This window comes from Equus quagga, chromosome 16 (genome assembly GCF_021613505.1).
Source record: "Equus quagga isolate Etosha38 chromosome 16, UCLA_HA_Equagga_1.0, whole genome shotgun sequence".
In the NCBI taxonomy this organism is placed as follows: Eukaryota; Metazoa; Chordata; class Mammalia; order Perissodactyla; family Equidae; genus Equus; species Equus quagga.
This window is the reverse complement of record NC_060282.1, coordinates 2,710,306-2,734,888: the sequence shown is the minus strand read 5'-3', so window position 1 is coordinate 2,734,888 and position 24,583 is coordinate 2,710,306.

The following is a 24,583-nucleotide window of genomic DNA, read 5'->3' as shown; positions in this document are numbered from 1 at the left end:
GGATGCAGACCTGACGCCGAGGACAGCAGGCGTGGGCAAGGACGCCCCCACAGGTCTCCCAACCACCTTCCACGGGCTCAGAAAGACGGAGGAAAGAACGACCACAGCAACCAGCAACGCAGATGGTCTGGAAGGACCAAATCGAAACTCAGAGGGGAAAACTGTGATGGCAGATGAAGACAGGAAAGAGGAAACATGGAAAAACAATAGTGAAAAAGATAGGGCAGTTAGAAAACAAACTTGAAAGGGTAGTGTAACTATTACCCATGATTACTTTATTTTCAGATTGGATAACCAAGTCTGTTTTGCCTATGAAAAGCCCACTCTGAATGTAAAGACACAAATAGGATAAAAGTAAACTGATGGAAAACATGCACCGTGCCAACACCCATGCCCCCCAAAAAACTGGATTAGCTACGGTCATGCCAGACAGAGTAGGTTTCAGAGCAAAGAATGTTACTAGGGATCAATAAGTTCATTTCAAATGATAAAGGGGTCAACTCATCAAGAGAACATACCCATCCTTAATGTTTCCTCCCTTAATAACAGAGATGCAGAATGCATGAAACAAAAACTGATAGAAACACAAGGAAAATAGACAAACTCACAAAACCAGTGAGATTTAAACCCCTGTCTTTCAATAATTGTTGGAGCAAGTACAGTGAATCATCAAGGACATAGAAGATTCGAACAACTCTAGTGACCCGTTTGACCTGATTGACTTTTAGAAAGCACGTTCCTCCCTGGGGGACGTGGACCATTTTCCAAGATGGACGGTATTCCTGGCCATTGAAACAACATCGCAACACGTTAAAGAGGATTCAGGTTGTGTAAAGTGTGTTCTGTGACCACAATGGACTTAAATTAGAAATCAATAGTAAAAAACCTTCTGGGAAGTCCCCAAATATTTGGAAACTAAATAACACGATTGTAAATAGGCCATGCATCAATGAAGAAACCCACAGGGAAATTAGAAAGTATTTTGAACTGAATGAAAACGAACACAGAGCACATTGGAATCTGTGACACGTCACTGAGACAGTAGTGGGGGGATTTATGGAGGGGAAGAGAGGTTTCTCCGCTTTCACCTTAAAAAGCCAGTAAAAGAGGAACAAATTAAACTAAATTAAGCACAAGTGAGGAAACGATCAAGATAAGGGAAGAAATCAATGAAATAGAGAACAGAAAAACAATTGAGAAGATTGATGAAGCCCAAAGTTGATTTTTTTGGAGAAGATCATTAAAGTTGGGAAGCCTCTAACCAGACTGATCAGGAAAAAAGAGAGAAGATATAACTTATAAATATCAGAAATGAGAAAGACGCTATCACTACAGATTATACAGATATTAAAAGGATAATGAGGAAATATTATGAACTTTATTCCAAAAAATTTGACAACTTAGATAAAATTCATAAATTCTTTCAATACACAAATAACCAAAGTTCTCTGAAGAGGAAATAACTAAGGGGCACCAGCCTTTATCTGTTTAAAGAAGATGAATTTGTAGTTGAAAACTTTTCCATAAAGAAAATTCTTATAATTTTGACAAAGCGCCACCACAATATGGTGAGGAAAGACAGGTCTTCTTAATCAATAATGTTGGGTTGATTGGATAACTATACGGGGAAAAAAAGACCCTCATGTCACATCATTTAAAAGTTGTTAAAAACCACATCAAAATGCCAGATCCAGAGAGATTTTAGATCTAAAGGTGAAGAGTAAAACAACAAAGTTTCCAGAAGATAACATAGGGCACCTTCTCCATGACCTTGAGGTAGTCACTAGCCGTGGAGGAAAAGATTAATACATTGTATTTTATTAGAATTAAGAATTTCGTGGCCGGCCCAGTGGCACAGCGATTAAGTTTACACGTTCCACTTCTCGGCGGCCTGGGGTTCACCGGTTCAGATCCCAGGTGTGGACATGGCACCGCTTGGCAAAAGCCATTCTGTGGTAGGTGTCCCACATATGAAGTAGAGGAAGATGGGCACGGATGTTAGCTCAGGGCCAGTCTTCCTCAGCAAAAAGAGGAGGACTGGCAATAGTTAGCTCAGGGCTAATCTTCCTCAAAAAAAAAAAAGAGAAAGAATTTTACATCCACCAAAAGACTCATATCCAGACTATATTTAAATGAGAACTTCTATAGATTGACGGGGAAAGCACAAACAACCCAATTTTTTAAAAATGGCAAATAGCACAGGAACTTCTAAGGATAACATCAAATTGGACAATAAACAGCATGTTCAATGTCATGAGTCATCAAGAAAATGTACATTAAAATCACAAAACAGTACCACTACACCAAATGGCTAAAATTTTAAATTGCAAGTACTAAATGTTGGCAAAGATGTAAAGTAACTAAAAATACACAGCCAGCGGGAGTGTGAACTGGTACAACCACTTTGAAGAACTATTTGCCAGTGTCTACTGAAGCTGAGCAGACCTCCTCTATGACCCGTTAGTTCCACTCCTTGGTGGCCACCCAACAGAAACGTTGTATATATTTATCTCTTATATTATATGTCAAAAGATATGTACACGAAGATTTATAGCAGTTCTAATTGTAATAACCAAAAAATTAGAGACCATTCTATTGTCCAACAGCAGAATGCATAAATAAACTTTCATATAGTCAAATATGAGCAAGACAGTAACATACATGAGTAACATACAATAAAAGTAAAGGAATATTGCTGCTCACAACAACATGGATAACGCACGGAGTGCTGGGAGAAAGAAGTCAGACGCAAGAGTACACAGCACACAATTTGGTTTATATAAAGTTCTAAAGCTGTCGTCCAGCATATGAAGTTGGAAGTTAGAATGGTGGCTGCCTGTGGGGTGGCAATGGGAAGGAAAGCTTCTGGGTGCTGGTAAGATTCCATGTCTCCACCTGCCCATTAGTTACCTGGGTGAGTTTAGTCTGTAAATTCTCACCAACCTGTTCACTTAGGAGTCATGCATTTTTCCCGAATGTGTAGTCTACTTGAATAAAATGATGAGTGGTTGTATGAAACAGACAACAGTGGAATTGAAACCGTGCAGTGTTGGCGCCACATGAGGGGCAGCATGCCGCGATGAGGAGCTGAGTTCAAATCCTAGCTCTGACTCCCTCGCCCCAAACCACAGGGAAGCCATTTAAGCTTCCTCCACTTCAACGGCCCCATCTTTCTGCCCCATGATAGAGTTGTTTGAGGTTTAATAAATAACCTAAGTATTGCACCTAATTCGACACCTGGTCTGTCGCAGACATGCTAAAAATAATAGTGACGTTGGAGACGGGCTAAGAACACGAGCTCTGAGTCGGACTGGCCGGGTGTGAGTTCAGGCTCTGCCACTCGCAGTGTCTGCCCTTGAGCAAACTATTTCACCCTCCTTCCTCCTCCTCCCTCATCTATAAAATGAGGCAACGCGCTGAAGAATAAGTTAGTTCAGACTGAACACATGGAGCATAGTATATACGTGTTTGCAATTAATATCAGTATTAGTATTTGATGCGGGAGCTTGCGGAAGGAAAATCCTTGTAAGTGGGGGGCTTGCGGGAAGATTCTGAGAGCAAGTGAGCTTCCAGGGGCTTGAGAGGATGAGTGGGGTTTGGAGCATCTTAGATCAGGTGAATTAGGGCTTTGGGGGTTCCCTCCCTTTCCCCCACCCTGTTACTTAAATAGGATCCCCATCGAGAGCGTGAAAGACTCATGCGTGAAGTCCAGCTCGAATCGACCCTGTCCCCATTTTCCAAGGAAGAAACTGCTGCCCGGGGCGTCAGGGCACCCTTCAGGGTTCCACATGAGTCTGTGGTGGACAAGGGTCAGGTTGCTCCTTCTCTGCTCCCCCAGCTGCTGGAGATGCGCAGGACTCACACTCCCAGCCCGTCCCGAGCTGTAGCCTGAAGGGTCCTGTTTCCTCGATTGGACTTGCCCGCCTTGTAGCGAGAACTGTACTCTTGTGGGGAGCCAGCACGCAGCCACATGCCGCTCGTAGACATGCGGGGTGAGCACGCACGGATGAAAGGAAAGAGCCCAACCATTTGAGCAAAGGGACTGCATCTCCTTCAACTGAAAACATTGATCATCCCCCACCTCCCCCCAGACTCCGCTTTTCCATCCAACTTCCCAACAGCTAGCGTGGGAGCTAATGGCTTTTATAGCTTTTACATCCAACATACTAATTATAGTTCAAAGAATCACGTGCAGAGCCAAGCGCTTTCTTTTACCACGTTTCCTGATCTTTATGAAGAACTAATTACAAACTCTTATTTCTGTTGTTGCTTGTCTGACAGTTTTGCCAATTTGCAGTCTGACGTGTGGAGCTAATTAGAAGAGAAGGCCGTCAGCTGGTCCCCATGTCAAGGGGCTGGGGCCCAGGAGCGCAGAGGACGTGCCTCTGAGAGACGTGGCATGTCAGCGATAAGTCTCCCTGAGGAAAAGATTCCAACTTCCCTGGGGCTGCCTTTGTGGGGCAAGGTGCTCTGCCGCAGACAGAGACCGAGATGGATGTGGTCTGACCACGACACTCAGGTCACAATGCCAGGAAGCATGGACAAGTGCATAAGGTAGAAGAGAGGTCTCCCAGCTCCACCACGATTTTCCACACGGGGAAACTGAGGCCCTTTGAGGTGGGAGACTCAAGTCTCGCTAACTCCTCTTGGCAACCCTGCCAAGGAGTTATTGTCATCCTCACTTTCCAGATGTGGGTCCCAAGCTCAGAGTTTAGGCGACATCCAGAGGCCCCCCCCACAGCCCCAGAGAATCGAAGTAGGATTTGTCTCTGTGCCCAAACTGAAGCCCAGACTCTTTCCACGATGAAATGCTCGATAAGCTCAGGAAGGGGACACAAGCCTTTATCACAGCAGCGCCAGCCGTGTTCTTCCCACAAGACACTGTCCTCTCGCTGTATGTACAGGACATGGACACACACGCACACACGCACACGAGTGCAGTCCAATCCCATAGTGAGCATTTCTGCCCACGCTGTCGGCCCAGCCTCGCCCTCAGGTACTAGAATTGTGGGGCTGCTGGTGAAGATTCAGAGCCCCTAAAACCCCTCTTCCAGCTGAACCCTGAGCCCTGACATGTGCCGTTCCTCTCATACACTTCTGTACTTTTCCCCTGGGAGGTGCAAACCCCCCTCTTCCAGGTCACCCACATCTCCGTGGAATAGATCGTGCCGGGAAGAGGGCCCATCGGTCTGCAGTCCTGGGGCCCACAGTCAGGGAGGTAGGGCCTGAGGGGCAGGGGTCACAGTGACAGTAGTAATAGTCATTCACAGCACAATTTCTGAGTGAACCCGTCTACACTTCAGCCACTGGAAGAACTTCTGGAAACAGAAAGGCAGGTGAGGCACAGCCCCTCCCTTGAAAGGGTTACTCGAGAGAGAAAAGAACTTATGCAAAGAGACAATGACGATGGGTTGTGTTGAACTGGATTCTAAGAGGGGGAGGATGACATGGTTCCTTGGGGGTCCTAAGGGACGACTAGGAGTCAGCCAAGTGAAAGTGAGGGGAGGGACAGGGTGCTTTGGGAAGAGGAACCAATGGTCCCATGAAGGCCACAAGATGGGAAGGAGTCACCATGTCTGGGAGACAGTCTCTCTGTGGGTGGCATGTGCGGGTGAGAGAGGAGGCTGCAGGCGAGGTCAGGCCTGGTTGTCAAGATCCATAGCTTAGAGTTTGCTCTGGAAGTGATGGAAAAAACTGAAGGCATTTAAGCAAAGCTATGGCATAGTCAGACTGCAGCTTAAAGACTGCTCTGGCTTTGGTGTGGGGAATCAACTTACAGGGAATAAAGCTGGAGGGGGGGGAGGGGGCTGGAAAGGACACTGTCACAATCGTCTGGATGGGGTTCAACGGTGGCCTTGCCCAGAGTGGAGGCAGTGGATGGAGACAAGTGGACGGGATCCCATAAATAGCTCGGAGGTAAATGTGACGGAATTCAGTGGGGTTGCTGTGGGATGAGGGGAAAGGAAGAGCCCCAGGTTTCTGACTTCTGACTCAGTGGGTGGGAGGGGATGAGACTGGGAATTCAGGATGGAGAATGGAGAGGGCGATTGTCAGGGAGAGTCTAAAGGAAAACATGAACTGGAATTTAGGTGAACAATCCTGGGTGCCCAGGATAAGGGGCACGTTAATGCATTCAGTCCTTCCCCTGTTGGCCGGATTCCTCCCTTTTATTCTTCTGAATTGAGGCTTAACTTTGTCCCTTTGGGTACAGCCTTCTGGCATAGTTAAGACAGTCCTCAGGAGTCTCGTAAACACCCTTTCATTCTAGAAAACATCTGGTCCTTTTTATGATTGGAATTGAGGAAGACGGTTAATGCTGAGTCTCCATCTCAGTAGGTGGGTAGGATTTATGCAAACCTGGTGGGAAGAGGTGGGGCTGAATGATATTTCCTGGTATCAGGGCCGAGGACCCAAGAGGGTGTAAATCTTGCTATGCCAACCTCCTCCTCAGTTCATTCCCCTGACAAGATTCTCAAGGAAGATATCACAGTGAACCGTATGAAATCACTGACATTCAACTGTTCTTGACCCAGAAAAATGGCAATTTCATGGAGTTCAACCTAATATATGCAAGGAAACAAAGTGGCACTTTATAATTAACCGAGAGCCCTGCAGGGTTCTCTGGTGAAAGGCAGACATAGAACATCACACACGGCCAAGCGCTGAAGCCAGGCTCCTTGCCTCCCGAAGCTTGTGGGGTCTCGTCTCTCTCAGTCCAGCCACACGGTACAGACAGACTTGCAAGGAGAGGGAGCTGCTCAAGGGAGGGACCATCTAACACATATTAGACCCAACTCCAATGAGTGGGGAGCTCTGAGCAACATTTTTGTGGGAATGAGGAAAGGAAGCTATGAAGAAGGTGGAAAGAGAAGGAAGCTAAGAAGTCCTTTGCCTTAGAATGACCCAATTATTGATGCCAGATGATGGGAGGTCAACTTTTGTCCAAGGAATGCTTGCAGCACAGATGTTGAAAGAACCTTGATCTAGAATGACATTTCCTGATTGATCAGGGCTGTGTACATGAATACACACACACACACACAGAAAAGGCCACTGAGTGACACCTTGATGACAAACGTCCCTGGTATAGAAGCTCCATTTGTAGGTCAGCTCTACCCACCTGAGTTTCTTTGGATCCATTAAGAAGCAGATACCAAGATGAGGTTAGACATACCGGGCATTTATTGGGGGAAACCTCTGTGAAGGATCAAGGAGGGGACAGAGCAGGTGAATGCAGGCAGACCCTTCAGCTCTTTTTAGATTTGACACCTGTGAAGAAAAAGGGGGGAGTGGGAGGATTGGATGCAAATGCAGTGGTGGATCCAGAAGGGAAACTGCTAGATCCATCAGTCAGTTGTGCTCCCTGCAGCAGGAGATCCAAACAGCACATTTTTATGGCTGCCATCCCATCTACTCTGAAAAAGTTGCACTGATTTTCACAGGATATGAATTACTGCACTGGAGAAGAGAAATTCAGCTGGCGAAAGCTGTTGATGCTACTTAATGAGGAAAAGGACTAAGCACACTTGCACTTTGTGAAAAATTATTCTTTTGAAGTGAATTTGAGACACTGCATAAACCTCCTCCCATGATGCCCCTGATCAACACAAGCTGGAGCTTCCCCAAGATTCTTCCAGCCGGGCAGACTGACCCCTGTCTTTGTCTTGTTCCCCCTGACCTCAGAAAACCATTAAGGAAGGCCATGGGAGAAGTGATCTGTTCTGTAGGTGGTGGTTAAGGTCATGCAAATTGATACAGGCGTGTAGGCAGACCTGGATTCAAATAGCCACTCAGCCCCTCCCCCTCACTTGCTATTTACACCTGGATACATTCTGAACTTCCCTGAGCCATGTTGAAAAATGATATTCCTAGTACGCACCTTTCAGGGTGTCCATGAGAATTAGATGAGATGCCCTATAAAAACTGCCTAGCAATGTGCCTGGCATGTTCCGGGCTCTGTGTACAGAAGTGACCTCTCCCTTTCTGCCATTCTCCACTCGTCTATATTCTATTGTCTCCAGTATAGATGAAAACCAATAAATTATGGGTGTTTATTATTGAATGGGTGATAAAATAGCAATTAAATATATAGGCTGATGGGGTTAGATGTCAAACCATAAATCGTGTGTTGAACACATCCTCCGGGCACAGGAGTGCCATCTTGGCCGGGAGCGGACTCGCATTCAGCACCACGGACAGCACACTTGGGTCCTGAGAGCAGCTGTGGGCGCTGGGGGCGGGGCTGAACGGAAGGATCACTGCACAGCGCCTTATCTGTTTCTTGGGGTCACTCAGCAATATCTTGCCTCTATCTCCTGCATCATAAAATTTCTCCACTCTACTGAATCTAAATTCTGCTGTAAGTATCTTTCATATATACGAAATGTGTGTGTGTGAAATATATACAAACATCTTTCACGTATATGCATACATACGTGTGTGTTCACATATAAATTGGCCCTACGTTCCTCTGCGGTGACTTCCTTCCCATCCTCCCATTTGTAGTACGCCCCCTTCAACAAATCCTCTCCGTTTGTTGTTTCCGCTTTTCTTCCTTCCATTATCACCTGCAATCACTCCAACCAGAACAGCACTTCTGTCTTCACGTCACTAAATCCAACCTCATTTCTCAACTCTCATTTCTCTCAACCTGATGCTGATATTTGCAGGGGCCGTCCCTCCCGCCTTCCTGAAGAGCTTTCCCCACTCACCTCCGGACACCACCCAGTCTTGCTCTCCTCCTACCTCGTTGGCACTCCCTCTTCAGTGTCCTTTGCTGGCTTTTCCTCAACTTTCCTACCTCTAGATATTGGAGTTCTCCTGAGATTCATCATCAGACCAGTTCTATTCTCTAAACTCACCTCCTGAATGAAATCATTGTCCCAGCCTGAGTTTTTTCCTGAACTCCCGATTCATACATCCGAACGTCTGACAAAAACCTGCACTCAGATGTCTAAAAGAGACCCCAAAACCAAACACTGCATCCCCGTCTCCAAAATACCTGCTCTTCTACATTCTTCCCCATCTTAGTAAAGGCCAATCCTTTTCAACGTTTGCTCGTGTTAAAAACCTTAGAGATAGTCTTGATTCCACTCTTCATATTACACCTTACACCCAACTCAGAAGAAAATGCTTTTACCTCTACTTTTAAGATATATCCAAAACGTCCAACCACTGCCCATTACTCCTTTGTTAGCACATTTGTCCATCCTCCATCATTTCACCCAGATTATTCATCGTCTCTCCAAAGTTTTCTCCCTCTCTTTATCTCTCTCCCTCACCCTCCGTCCCTCCCCTCCCCCCTTCTCTCTCTCCCTTGCTTTCCACCTCTCCAGTCTATTTTCCACACAGGGTCCAAGACAATCCTGTTAAAAGCCAGGTCATCTTTCTCCTCTGCTCAAACCCTCGATGGCTCCCATCTCACTCAGAATAGTAACCCATGTCCTTACAATAGCCTAGAAAGTTCTACATGATCTGAAATCCTCACCCCAACACACACAAGTTCTCCAGCATGATGTCCCATCACCCTTCCTATTACCCAGTCTCCAAACACGCCCTACCTCGGAGTCTCCTCCCCGCTGCGCCTCCATCCAGAACGCCCTTCCCTGATACTCCCAGGGAGCCCTCTTTGTCAAAGACAATGTCCAAACGTCACCTCATCAGTTGGCTTGCCTGACCAGCACGTGTAAAACATCCCCTTCCACAATCCTCCTCTTCATCTCGTGGCACTTGTCACCATTTGACACGTTCTTTATTTGCCATCTGCTTTCCCCGCTAGAATGCAAGTTCCCTGAGAGCAGAGCCGTCTGCCTTGTTCACTCTCCCACGCTTGGCACTTAAAAGAGGACTCAGTCCACAACCCTTGTTGACAAAGAGAGAGAGAGAAGGAGAAAGGAAGGAAGAATGAATGGATTTTCATACAGGTATCTCCAACACTTGGTGGCGAACCCCTGGAAAGGAGGGACCAGCTCTGACTCATTTTCCCTCACTCTCAGGGTTTGCCACACGAAGTGCAGTGTAGCCTGGGGAAAAGACTGCTCAGGGAGAAGATGATTGAATGAATGAATGCATGAATGAATGAAAGACCCAAGCAGCCCAGGATGGGAGGGCTTCTAGCTTAGATCCCCCGAGATCAAGCAGGAGGTCAGTGAGCGCAGCCCGGGGTGATGAACGTGTCCTGGATCCGGGTTCCAGGACAAAAGCATTTATGTCTCAAGGACCCGAGCCGCAGGGCAGCTCTTCCCTACTGGGAACAGCATCTGGGCAGGTGAGAGTCAGTCCGCCACAAGTGACAGGTGTTGGAGGAGAGAGGAAGGAAGACGGGTCCTAACTCTAACCTTCCACCGGCAGGGTTCCCTTTATAGCCTGACACACATTCTTCCTCTGCTCAGCCTGGAAAGAGTGTGGGGGACGAACGTGGTCTCTGGCTGATGCCAAAGCGGGATTTCTCCATTTGTTTTCCAGAGCAGAATCATGGGAGGTGCATTCTATCCTTCCTCAGATCCTGAAAGCACCCCATCTGGGAGCCCGCACACCGGGGCCTTGTCTCTGAGCTCTGAGTGCCCATTCACGGCCACTGGGGGGTCATTTATAGACGTTATTACCCAGGAGCCGCCGTCCTCAGAAAGGAGATTGCTGCCGGGAATTCCTGCTGCTCATTAAGTGCCTGGAGAGCGCTAATTTAATTATCAACTGAACAATAATTTGATGGGTGTATTAGTTTTATTAGTGTGTGTATACACGGACACACACACACACACACACATTCTTTCTAAGGGATCATAAATACTGACTAAACCGATAAATGGACACACCATAATTCAGACCTCAAAACGCAGTCAGATATGAGGAGTTGCAATTGCGTCTGGAATGAATGGAGAACAGGAGGTTCGTGGCTGCCCGCTTGCGCGGCTTCCTGCTCAGAGTCTTGGCTCCAGGCTTCTCAAAGCCCCACCGTGGAGACGCATCAGTCACCATTAATTGTGAGCGGGATATTTATGAGTTTGGGCGGCTGTTAACAACTTGGCCTTGAAGCAATTAATATTTATATTTGTGGTACCCGGCGCTGACAATGGGCGGCTAACAGGCCCCGTTAATGGGTTCGCCACCCCCACCCTCTTACTGTCTCTTTCCTGACCAGCCTAGGCCTCTTTCCCTAGGAGTCTTATAATGGGCTTTTCACGTGTTGGTGATTTTAATTACCTTTTTATTGCTATGCAAATCTCCCTTCGTTTAATCTGCCGACTCAAAGGAGGGGCCAGAGTAACCCGTGAAAATGCAGACGGAAGACAGGAGAGGCCAGGCTGCTGCACACGTCCTGGCCAACCGGAGCGCTGAGGGGCGTGGGGAAGGCAGGCCGTCCTCTGGGAATAAGAAGGAGAGCCGATGCCCCGCTGGATCCCTCACACAGAGCACGGCTTCTGGGAACCCCCCGGGGGAGCCTGGAGGCCGAGCAGAGCAGAGAGCACTGGCGTCTGGGAAAGCTGCTGAAATCAAGTTTCACTCTTGTTTTTCATTGAGTTCTCTGGCATCCAGGAGAGGAAACTGAGGCACAGAGAAGGAAAGCGAGAAGAGAAAGCCAGGGTGGTGGGCTGGGCTTTGTCCCAGTGTGTGTATGTGTGTGGCCGGGACCATGAGAACTCTCTACACCAGTGCTGCCTGTCCCCCTTCTGGGGGGTGCGTTCCTGAGAACGGCCACAGCTGTCCCATCGGAGCAGGAACCTGGAGGAAGAAAGCCAACGTGTCCTGAGACAGCTGCGAGCTCGCCAGGGCTCCGGTTCCCTGTGCTTCAGGACAGGGACAGAAGGACAAGGGAGGGGAACCACTCCTGCGTCATCCCTCCCACACCAGCCGTGACCTCCGGGGTGATGGTGGAGCCACGACACCCAGCGGGCAGCCACTCGGGTGTCTAGCTCAGTGCCAGCTCAGGCCCGGCCCGACCCAGAAGGGCCCGCTCCTTCGAGTGCAATGGCACCGTCCCGTCTGGAGGTGGGGACGACGTCTCCTCACTCCGGCCAACACTTGTGCATCCTCACTCCATCCCCTCCGCCACGCGAGAGCGTCCCTGGACTGTCGACACGGTGGGTGTGTTTTTCTGACGGCTGCACACGGCAGGGAGCGTGGGCCCCGTCGTCCGGTGTGTCTCTTCATGCAGGAGAGCAAGGGGTGCCCTGGAAAACTCAGGCGGAGGAAGAGCGGTGGGGCGGTGTGGGGTGTGGTATGGGGAAACCTCCAGGCACAGGTGGAATCTGGGAGGCTTCAAAGTGAGGGATCGGAAGATAAAAGGCAAGCAAAGGCAAGACCGCTGCGGGGACAGGAAGGACCTGGGCTCAGTGTCCCCCAGCCGGCACTCCAGCCTCTATGGTTTCCCGCTGTGCCACCTCGGGCAGAGCTGCTGCCCTCTCTGTGCCTCACGTCGGCATCTCTGAAATGTCAGGAGGGTTGAAGGAGACGAGTTCACACATGACACAGACAATGCATTATAAAACAGTTACACGTCGTTGTAAGACGTGTTAAGAAAACATAGCAATTGCTTCAAATCAATGACTTCACAGATATTATTCCATAATATGGCATCTCCATACACTTAAATAAAAATCATGGATAAATTTAAATAAAAATACGGTGACGGATATAGTAGAACTCACTGAGATAACGTGAGGTTAGTAGAAGTTTGAGACGTGCCGAGGTGACGAGTGGAAAGGGTCCCCCCGTGGGAATTTAGCAAGACGTGTGCACACGGGTGCTCCACGCATGCTCCCCACAAGCCGTCTGGATGGTTCTGGCCGGTCCTGTGAGATTTGCAGGTGATCACACTGCTGAAGCCCAGGCCGCTCCTCCTCCCACACCTTTACAGGAAGCTAACGGGGCACAGAGACACACATATGTGCACGCACACGCACACACACGCTCATTCCCCCACCCGTGAATCAATTAGCTCCTCCAGCTGGGTAAACTGTGAGGAAACATTCAATAACTCGCCTCAATGTCCCATCCGGGCCCCTCGATGGCTCATTAGGTTATACAAGGTGTGGGTAATTACCCGGAGAAGATACACGGCTTTCCTGGGACGCCTAATTTCCTCTCCTCACTCTGCAGCTTCCCTTATGGCAAAAGAGAAAGATGCCTGGTCCCGGGACCAAGCGTGGCATCATGTGTGCGCGCACATGTGTGTGCCCGTGGGCGAATTCACTCTGGGATCTGGGATTTGGGGTCCTGTTCTCACGCTCATGGGAAGAAAGCCAAAGGAGGCAGCTGCCCCTGCAGAAAATGACGGGTCTCTGAGGAAACCCACCCGGTCCGCTTTATCTCCCTTTACCCAGTGGGGAGTGGGGTGCGTGGTGGGGGGGCCCATCCGGGGGAGAGGCAGCAAATCCTCAGAGCTCCCATGGGGAGGGCCGGGCCGCCCAATGGTCTGGCCTCTTGGTAAGTCCCAGTGGGGGCGTCAGGAGGCGCCTCTCCCCCCAGGTGTGGGATTTGGGGCAGGCTGAGCGAGTTGCCGCCCTTCCAGGAGCATAAGTTCTCTTTTCTACAAAAGCCTCCATGACAGGGTCTCTGCCGCGGAGCCATGGAGAGAGGGTAGAGCCACCACTCAGAGAGCAGGCGGAGGTGTCGGGCGGGTTGCAGGACTCAGCTCCGAGGTCTGCCATTGCTGTTCTTGTCGGGGCTGTCATCGTCTTCCCGACAGAAAGTCAGGAAGAGCCGTTCGTGGGGCAGACCGGTCTCCTTTGCCATCACAACTGTCACTGTCCACTTACCCAGGCCAGGGGCCACGTGAGCCACTCCACACACTTATGTCACTCAGCTCCTAGGCCCAGTGGCCCGATACCTGATACACAGTAGGTTTTGAAAAAAGAACATTGAATAAATAAATAAGGGCGAGAGTGGACAAACATTGGTGTCCCATTTGAAGGTGGATGTAGGTAGGCTCAGCTGACCGGGTCACTTGCCCATCGCCCAGCCGAAGGTGTTCAGGGAACTTCGGTCCTGGTCTGACCAGCCCCGCTCGGGTCTGAACTGTTCCCACACGGCCCCATTCTCCCTGCCTGTTGCCTGGGCCTTGCCCTTCCTCTCCCAGAACCCAAGCGGAGTTGACCCTTCCCCAAGCCCCGAGGAGGACATGGACGATGCAGGAGCACGCAGAACTTCTCCGGGGACTGGGGTGCAGGCGGCCTTGCGGACCAGTGGAGGAGTCTGGGCAGGAACTGGAAGACTCATGACTCACCGGGCCCCTTCAAGGCCTCCCCTGGGGCTGGGGGCCCGAGAGCCCCTCCTCCACTGGGCCAGCTGCCAAGAGCGGGTGTCGGCTGGGCTGGGCCTCAGTGCCTGAAGACCAGGCACCTGCGTGAACATCTGCAGTGCTCTCAAGAGCAGGGTTGGCGGGGCCCACGGGCGGGGGCTCATCTATGTGAATTAAAAGCCAAGAGACCATCCAACTCGTGTGTGCGAGGTGCACACGTGGGAGCACATGCATGTGAGCATACATGAACGGGCAAAGGCTCATGAGGGAGCCTCGGGAAAGGGGCTCCCCAGGGGCTGGTGTGCTGTGGGAGGAGGAGTTCAGAGCAGATGGTCCATGTGTACAGGGCAGCCTGGCTCTGGGAGACGACGGGGAGAGGATTCTCTCACCATGATACTCTGTTCCCACCCCCCACGGGGCTTCTCCCCTGCAGGCTGCACTGCCCAGAAAGGAGATGTGTGCAGCTTGCGGGTGAGGAAGCTCCCCCGTGAGAGGTGTATCCTCGGTCATCCTGCCCGAGCTGCGTGCCTCCATTCCTCCCCAGTGGACCAGAAAGTAGCTGGGGACCGTAGGTCTCTTCTCCAAAACGAGGGAATAGGAGCAACAAAAAGCAGGGCTTGAAGACTCTGGATGAAGAGGTGAGAGCCTCAGGCCTCCCGCGAGGCCAGGGAGCGGCTCTTGTCCCTCAGGTCCCCATCGTTCACCTAACGTCCCGGGACACTCACCGTCCCAGGAGCTGGGGCGCTAAGAGGGAGACAGACACGGCTGTCAGGAGCTGGCGGATGGGGACACGGACACCTGACAGGGGACTACGGGCAGGTCTGGAGGGGGTGCAGGTGTCCCAGGACACCTCTTCCAGGAGTGAACGGAGATCCAGCCCTGCCCCGCGGGCTGTTGGGAGGATCACGGAGGGCAAAAGATGCTTCTGGAGAAAGCCAGCGGCTATTATTGGTGCTGATCTCAATAAGCACGATTAGGCCTGTCAGCTGGGGGCCGTCTGGTTTGAAGAGTATAAAGCCGCAGATCTCAGGGGTCACCGAGTCCCTTTCCTGTTAAACATGCAGCCCCCTCGGCAGCCCCCCACATCGTGTCCTGCAGCCTTTGCCTGCACCCCCAGGGGGCAGGGGGCGCTTACCTGCTCCTAGTTGTCGTGTTGTCACATTATCAGGCGTCTCTGATGGTAGGGAAACCTCCAGAGGCTCAGACACCCTTGTCACTAGTTCTCTTCTCTGGGAACCTCTGCTCCGTGGGACTCTGACGTGTTCCTGGGGCCCGAGTCCTGGTGTCCCCAACATAACCCCCTGGGGCTCTTAGCCGGTGGCTGTGGGGAATCGAGCCCTCAAGAGCCGACGGGAGAGCACACAGGGGCCGTGGGAGAAGGGGTCTGAGCAGCCCAGGAGGGCAGAGCCACTGGATGTGTACAGACAGAATAGTATCCCCCGGAATTTACGTGCACCCGGTACTTCAGAATGTGGCCTTCCTTGGAAATAAGACTTTTGCAGATATAATGAGCTAAGAGGAGGTCATCTGGATCAGAGTGGGCCCTAAACCCATTGACTGGTGTCCTCACAACAAGGCCATGTGAACACACAGGGAGAAGGCCGTGTGACAACGGAGGAAGAGATGCAAGGGACATGTCTACAGGCCAAGCCACACCAGGGACTGCCAGCGCCACCAGGAGCTTGGAGAGAGGCACAAACAGATTCCCCCACTGTGAAGGAATGATTTGGGGTCCAGAGGAACCTTTCTGGCCACTAAAGTCTGCCCCCTCCACCAAGGCTGGCAATATAGGCTCATAGCCGTGGTGTTCTGGGTGTCCGCGCAGGGGGCCCAGTTGAATGAACCCAGAGGGACCTAGCGTGAGCCTAGGGTTGGCCCCTATGGGCAGGTGGAGCTGGGAGGTGGGTGCCCCTACTGGTGCAGTGCAGGTGGGACATGGCACCTGAAGGACCGGGGCCACCAGTCTGGTCGGGCCAGAGGGGGGGCCCCGGGGGCAGGCAGAGCAGAATCTCCAGCAGGTGCTGTCACCTGCCGGGGTCTGAGAGGAGCGCCCGGGCCCCCTGAGGGGAGAGGGAGAGCAGGGGACTCATGCACAGGCCGCCAGCCCGCCAGGGGAGAGGCTGCAGCTGGGGTCACCAGGCCAGGCCTCAAATAGGGGGCCTGGGCAGCGGACTCCAGGTGCTCTGGACTCAGAGGACAAAGGTGAAGTGTGAGAGGGGTCAGGACAGGGACATCACAAGTGTGTGGCTCCCAGAGGCACCTGGGGGCACCAGGGGAAGGAGCATGGCACCCCACTCCACCAGGAATCCGGGCAGGACTGGGCCTGCTGCAGGCTCTGGGAGCTCGCACAGATGTGACACAGGCCCTGCTGCTTACCCCCGCTGAGCCCCGGCTTCCTAGTGTGCACATGAGAATTGTCATATTCCCTCCACAGTAACGCCATCCAGAGCAAGTGAGATTGTGGATCGGGTGCCTTGGCCCGCGGCAGGGGCTCAGTGACAGAATGATGGCAGCTACCTGCCTCGTGTCCAAGGGGCTGATGACTAGAGCCAAACAGAAATAGGGAAGTGCAGCACAGACAGGGATCAGAGCAGAGATGGAGATGGGCAATGAGGACCAGGAGCCGGGGTGCTGGGGAGGAAACTGGGTTGGTCCAGTGTGACAGCAGAGGTCAACCAAGGGACGAGGACAGAAGAAGGCTAATGGCCAGGTGGGCCTAGCAGCTCTGCTGTGGCCTCACTCAGCTTGTCCAAAGACAAGGGCACCACGGAGCATGGTCTGGCTTCCCGGCCCACCACTCCTTCCCCCCACAGAGCCAGGGCCGGGTCCAGGGGCTCCAGGGTGGGCTTCCGGCTGGAGGCCCCTCTGTCCTCTGGGTCCCTTCATCTCTCCATCTGGCTGCCTTCCGTGTGGTCCCCTGTGGGCCGCCAGCTGGGGCTGATAATTAGCAGTTGTCTTCCTGGATAGACAGCAGTCTCGGTCGCTTCCCAGGAAGTCCCTGCGTCTCTCCTTCATTAGCCACCCGTTCACTGAGTCAAAAAGAATCAGCCGACAGCAAGACAAACGCAGAATGCCAAAGGGCAGCTCTTTGCTGGGAACTTGCAGCGGAAAGGGACTCTGAGGCCGGCTGGTCTGCCTGCTCGCTGAGCTCAGGCGCGTATCTGCAGAACTGAGTCTCGGGATGGAGGAGGGGTCGGAGGGCATTCAGGGCAGCCTTTGTCCACTTCTGGAGTCCTGGACTCCTCCCAGCCTGGATTGAACTCTCCCAGGGTTTGGGAAGCTCACTCTCCTGCAGGGCAGCCATTTCCCGGGAAAATGTCATTGCCTTCAGGCCATCGCCCTGAGCAGTCTGCTTCCCCGTGCTTCACCCCACCAGACCTGTTTCTGGCTTGATGACCACACACAGCACGTTCGCTCCGTCTTCCCATCACACTCTCTCAGAGATTTTAATACTGCTTTGGAAACTGGTACATTTCAGGGTCTATTCCCCAATTTAGTCAATCTAAGGGGCACATTCGTTCACATTTGAACAGCTCTGAAGCCAGGACGCATCTTGCCATCAATGATGGCTTACAGTATAATCGGCTGTCTTTCTTCTTTGCCGTAATGCCAAAAATAGCAGTGCATCTGAAAACTGGCAGTGTCTGTGATTAGATGAAACACAGCCCGTGCAGACGGTTGACCTCTGTAATGTCACTCACAACCACACACAACCAGGGGGAAAAGCACGCTCCCTAAAGTCAGAAAGGCCGAGGATGTGCCCAAGGTCACACAGCTAAGAAGTTATAGACGCAGCATTTGTGCTCCAGCCCATTGGACTACAGACTATGCTCCTCCTCAGCCCAGGGCTGCTGACCGCGAGTCTGACCAGGCCCCCAGGGCTGGAACAAAGGAGCCGCTCCACCCCTGGCCCCCGCAGCCGAGCACCCACCCCCGGCCTGCTCCTTCTGTCCTTGGGTCGTGTGTGTCGGGTACCGAGCCAGACTGGCAGTAAGCCATGCCCCAGCAGAGGCAAGGAGAGGCCAGGCCGAGGGCAGGGTGACGTGCGTAGGTTCTCTCAGTGCCCCTGTCAGCCCTGATTTGTCCCTGTCATCTCCGTCTGAGTGAGATTAAATTTGGGAGCAACATTCGCCGTATGTTTATTCATCACTGCACTGCAGCCTTGCTTGGTTATGACTATCCCTCCCCCGGGGCTGCAGAGCTGAGGGTGGTGGCTGAGCACGCTGAGGACTCTCTCGAGCATGTTCGGGACCGTGTTTTCCCCCTGGACCATCCCACAGCCCGTTGGAGCAGGACCCCGGGGCAGGACTTCTGGTCCTGTTTGACAGAGAAGGGAGCCCCGCCCAGAGGGCTGAGGCTGGGGGTGGAGGTCGAGGTGGAGTCCTCCTCCAGAGCTCGTGTCACATCCCCTTCATGGCCGGCTGGTGGTGGGCAAGCCGCTCTGCCCTTCTCAGCTCAGTCGGCGCCTCTGCCAAGTGCGGTGGGCGTCACGTTCCTGCCACCTCCCAGGGCTGTGGTGAGGCCCAAATCTCAAGGCAAATGGATGGGGGCTGAAGGCCCCAAGGTCCCTGTGACTTGCCCAAGGTCATAGCTCAAGGTCAAATCAAAATGCCTCCTTTGCGCGCAGAATCAGAGGGTCTCTGGATTTGAGGGAGCTGGTCTCCCACCACACGCCCGACCCTTCCTCGGGGCACATGCCATATGTGGCATCTGGTGCCTCCTGGAGGCATGAGCGGGGGTGGAGGTCCCCGTAGCTGCAGCTGGGCACAGTGCCCAGTGCTCATGATTGTAAACTGACGACACCCGTGGCCGTGCACACCCCGCCCTGCAGACACCACGTGTGAATGAAACACACCTCCAGAATCCTATCCACATGGTCCTAACTCCCACATTGAGCAAGTCACTGGAACGTTCTGAGCCGCTTCCTGCATCCAGCTCAGGGCAGGTGCGAGGACAGAGGGAGATGCCACAGTCATGGTCCTACCCCTGTGCCTGGGCCCTGATTGTTTCCAGGGAACAGGATAAAGACCCCGAGATTCGCATCTGATGGCCTTCAACTCGGGCAGTGTGTACAGCACTGGAAACATTTTGTTTTCTCTAGAATAAGGGAGCAGAAAACAGGCGTAAGACCCTAGGAACATTTGAAGACATTTTGAGATGAGACACAGAAAGAACTTTCAGAGGCCACACATTTAAGGGTGAGCTAGACACTCTGTAGAACAGGGTGATGAGTGCTGTGGGAAAGGGGGAGCCTAGAACAGGCAGGTGGCACAGACTGGCGTTGGAGCACGTGTGCTCAGGAATGTTCCCCAGGGGGCGATGACATCTCAGCTGAATTTCCAAGCATAGGCAGTAATTATCAGGGTTAGAGGAAGGAGGGAAAGCTAGAGGGATGGCACCAAAAGCAGAGGGCACAGAATGTACAAAGTCCAGAGGAATGGGATATCATGTGCCCACGGGGAACACGGAATCCTTCCAGATGGCTAAAGGCATGTGGGTATCATGGCGAGAGAGGGTGCTGGTGGGGTGGAGGAAAGCAGTGAAGGCAAGCTGAAGACCAGTCTCAAAGTGGGGAAGTCGGACTCCATCTCTGGCTGTGAGAAGCCATGAGCTCCTGAAGCAGAGTGTGACATGTTCAGAGATGAGAGGGTCACCCCAACAGTCCCAGCTGTTGGTGGCGCTGGTGGCTCTGGAGAGTCGAGGTCGGTGTATGGTGTAGACCTCCAGAGGGAGGGTGAGGGTGGCCAGGACGAGGAAGGCATGGCACTGGGGAGGGAGGGGAGGGATTCAGGATAAACGAAGGGGAGAGGTTGAACACGACTTGGCCGTTGTCGAGTGTAGGGGGCCGGTGGCTGAAACACAGCACAGGGTCGAATGTGATGCGGGTTTCTGGATTGGGGCACCCTGCCAATCATGGGGTCTTTCACTGAGATTGTGCGTCTAGGGGAGGAGCAGGTTCAGAGGGGATTAATAACTCAGTTTGGACACGCTGATTTTTAACGCAACAGTAATGTCCAAGAGAAGATGACCCGACACGCAATTGGCTCTGGGTTGGGGTGCGCACAGCACAAAGGAGAGGCTAAAACTGCGGGTAGGAATCCTTTAAAAAACAAAAATTAATTGAATCCATGGAGAAAATTATGTAGAAATGATGAACAGATAGAGAATTGAGGAGGGAAGGGAAGGGAAGGGGGGAAGTTAAAAGGACAGGGACAGAACTCTAGAGCACCAGAAGGGATGAGCAAGGGATGGGATCCTGCAAAGACGACTGAGCAGATTTTTTTAATTGCAGAATTTTAGAAACATTGAACTGGAAGAGACATGGGAGGTTGGAATAGATTTTAGCCGAACATTTCTTTTCTGTACAGGAATGTCTTCAGTAACATTGTGTTTACATAGCTTCTACTTGAATGCCCCCAGTGATGGGGAGGTCACTACCTATGACTCAGGCTGACTCTTGTACTAGATGGCTGCCCCATATATTGTGACCACACCTGCAGTGCTGGCTTTCTTACCCTCTGGTTCTGGGTTTACTCTGAAAGTCAAGATGCATCTCTTTCCTCTGGCAGAAGATTGAGTTTCCAGGGTTTGAAGACAGTGACCCTGTCCCCTGTGACTTCCCTCTTCACTTTGACCATCCATAGTCCACTTTGACCATCCGTAGTCTATACTGACCATCCATAGTCCGTATTGACCATCTACAGCCCGTACTGATCATCTGTAGTCCACTTTGACCATCTATTGTCCGTATTGACCATACACGGTCCATATGACCATCCACGGTCCAGAGCTATTGTCTGTTGATTATTTGTGGAAAGGCCTAGCTTGCTTGGGTGGACCTCATCAGCAGTGACTTTCCCCTCAGGTCAGGAATGCGGAAGGTCAAGCCCCCCACTCCTTTGCTAATGTCTTGGGCTGTGGGGTGGGGCTGAAACCTGCTGTGAGCAGGCAGGCAACATCCGCCTCTCTATCGCTACCAAGTGGGTTGGGTCCTGGGGGCTGTCTGGTGGATGTAAAAGTTGAGGCTGGTCAGGGGCCTCACCTAACTGTCCCAGATCCCACAACGAGGAAAAAGTGGCACCAACCAGGCCCCATACCAAACCCCACTCTTTCACTACACAAAGCATCTGTTTCAACACAGGGGGAATTGGACCCAAACTCCCTTCCTGGTCCGGCCGTGTGAACTGCGTGCTATCATAAGCAGAGAGGTAGAAGGGGGCAGTGCAGTCCAGGGATGGGCTGGGGTCACTAACTCACAAATCATAGCTCTGCCTGGATCAGGGCAGCCGCCCCGCACCCCTCACCCTGCCAGCTTGCCTGAGCCATCTGCCATGCACCCCCACCCCAGGCTCTGACCCCAGTGTCAACACTTCCTCAACCAGGCACCTTTTCCCACTGTGAGCAGCCAGATGCGAGCCATGATGGAGGACGTCCAGGAAACAGCCAGCTCAGAGCACTAGGTCCCAGCCGCCTCTGCCTAGCCCTCATGCTCCTCATGCCATCAGTCACGTCAGGCGCCACAGTGATGGGGGGGGGGGGGTGCATGACAATGGGAGTGCTGGATCCTCCTGGGGAGGAGCTGATGTCCTGCACCGCTGGATTCCTGGGTCCTTGTCAGACCACTAAGTGAGCGAGGTTTGATAACGGAGTCCCCAGGCACGCGGCATCCACTTTGGGCAGAAAGAGATGGGAGGGCCAGGGTGCTCACAGGCTAATGTGACACAACACGGCTCGTTTAGGCGCCAGGTCAGGCACAGAGGGTTTCGGGAGGGCCCTGGCCGGTGCACGTGAGGCCTGAGTGTGGGCCCCCCAGGTGAGGGGGAGGTGGATTTCTCATCAAGCACCAGGGTAAGGGATCAGAAAAGCACCCAGAGCCATTCCAGACGCATGTCACAGACGTCTGCCATCAGTAACGCGTAAGTTGGCTGAGCCAGAAGCTGGGCTGCTGGCTCGGGGAGTGACGTGTGGCATGTGTTCCTCTGTTGGCCGTGCCTACAAGAGGCAGAAGCATGGAGCACCCTGGGCTGTTTTCTCAACAGGCTTCTTTCTGCTCTGGCTCCATTGCCCCGGGGAAGGGAGAGGCCCTGCCTGGGCTGAGCCATCTGGTCAGACCTGGGTGGTGGCAGGACAGAATCTGCCTGAAGGAAGAGCCTCAGGCTGGGGCACCATGCCGGGGGCTCCCACCCACCACCTCATGTGCCCACAGCCAGCTTTCAAGGGGGCTCACCTCGTTTTCACCAGGAGGCTGACACCCAGGGCAGTGAGGTGACCAGAGTCAAGGGTTCCATCAGAGAACAGGCAGGTCACCAGGAAGTGCCCAGCATGAGGTCGTGCCTCAATTGGTCAGTGGGGGTGGGGAAGGAGGTTAGAACTGGAGGTCTGGGCATCCAAGAAGCCAAGACTCCAGTGTGACGTCCACCAAAATCTGACATCACAAAGTTCCCCTTCTGTGCCTCGCTCACGCCAGCCCCAGATCCACGAGCCCCACTCTGGCTCTGCTCCTGCCCTTTCTCCACTTGATCTGGGCAGTAACTCCAGGGCCCCCAGCACCGAGCCTCAAACGGGTCCCTCCGTGTTCACAAAGTGTAATTCAACCACGGCACTGCCGTGCTGACTCACAATGAGTGACAAATGGCTGCCTCGCCCGCTGGCCCAGAGTCACGTGACTGAGACCATGGCCTGAGCATCCTCCGTCCTGAGAAGCACTCCAGGGCCGGGGACAAAGGGGTCCCCAGCTGCAAGGACCTGGAGGGCAGAGCTCTTCATAGATGGCAGGTTGTCCCCACACACCAGGGACGTGGTGAGCGCTCATCAGAGCAGGAGATGGAAACTGGTCAGGAGGTCAGGAGGAAAGGAGGAGAGACCCGGGCTTGGAAATTCTTCAGCATCTGGCTGCCTCTTCCCTCTGACGTCCCGCACTCTCTTCCTGCCTCTTCTCATCTCCTCTCCCTCCCCTGCTGGGCTCACTGCCCACCCATCCTGTCTTTGCGTTCACTCTTCTGCCCACCTGGAACATCCTCTCTCCCATCTCCACCGTCAACACTGGCCTTGTTTTCCCAGGCTCAGGTTGATCGTTGCCTCCTCCATGAAGCCTCCTCTGATAACCTCTCTCACCTCAAGCCCTCTTGCATGCCGTGTCTCTGTCCTTTGGGGCCCTTTTTTGGACATGTCTTGTCATTTCAGCTGGAAACTACTGCCCCTGGTGACAGAGGCCCATGCCTCATGAGCATTCCTTTCTTTGCAGGTCTCAGGAACCGTTTGCTGAAGGTGCAAACAGATGCCCCAGGGAGGCGAAGGCAGAGAGAAACACTGAGCCCTGGTCCGGCCTGCGCACCCTGCTCCCAGCCAAGCGGCTCTCCCCCGTGAGCGCTCCCAGTTTGCTGGGAGCCAGACGTGATTTTTGGCTGGCCTTGCAGAGGAGGCATTCAATAGCCCAGGCTGCCATATGAAATCTCCTGGCTCCTCCTTTGTGATTTTCGGGCTAAAAATAAAGTCCCCCGGGGACCCCGGTTGCTGCCATTGTTGCTGCTGTTGAAAGCGATGAGCGCCTGATCGAAATTATTATGCGTTGTTGACAAGGGAGGCACCCAGCGTTTATCTCCCAGTGACTTTAAAAATAGAGCCTCTTCCTTTTGTGCCAGGGCAAAGCAATAATTTAGATAATTGAAACTCTGAAATGAGTTGGAGACGAATCACTGTGGCTTTGGGCCTTTTTGTGATACTTTCTCTTTGTACAACAAAGAATAGATTCAGAAGAAGAGTGTTTCACTCACACAAAGACCCCGAGCAGGACGGATGCGCTTGATGTGGGAGCTGCGCTGCTCTGAGATCCCTGGCTGCAGAATTGGGGATTGTTGTCCTCCCCACACATCGGGGAGTGTTGCCAGCGTGGCTGCTGGGGGTCGCATGCCTCCTTTCCCACTCTACCCGATGGAGGGCGCTGGAGGTGGGGGGAGTCCCAGGAAGGATGGAGCCCTGGGGCGGGGGAAGGGGGTGGTCTCTCCTGGGTGAGACCGTTGCTTTCCCCTTGGAGTAACTGTTGCTCTCACCCCTGGACTGGTGAGTGACAGGGCTGTGCTGGGGTTTAAATCCCACCTCAGTCACTTACCAGCTATGTGACCCTGGAAGCATTAGTTAGACATCTTGAATTAAGCTTCCTTGACTGTCAATTAGGGACTACAATAACATAAGATTAAATTAGTTAATTCATAAAAGCATCTGGTTCAGATTAAGCCATCAATAAGTGGATCCATCTGTCCATCCACCTTCCCACCCATTCATCCACCCATCCACCCATTGATCCATTATCCACCCATCCATCCATCATCCATCCATCCATCCATC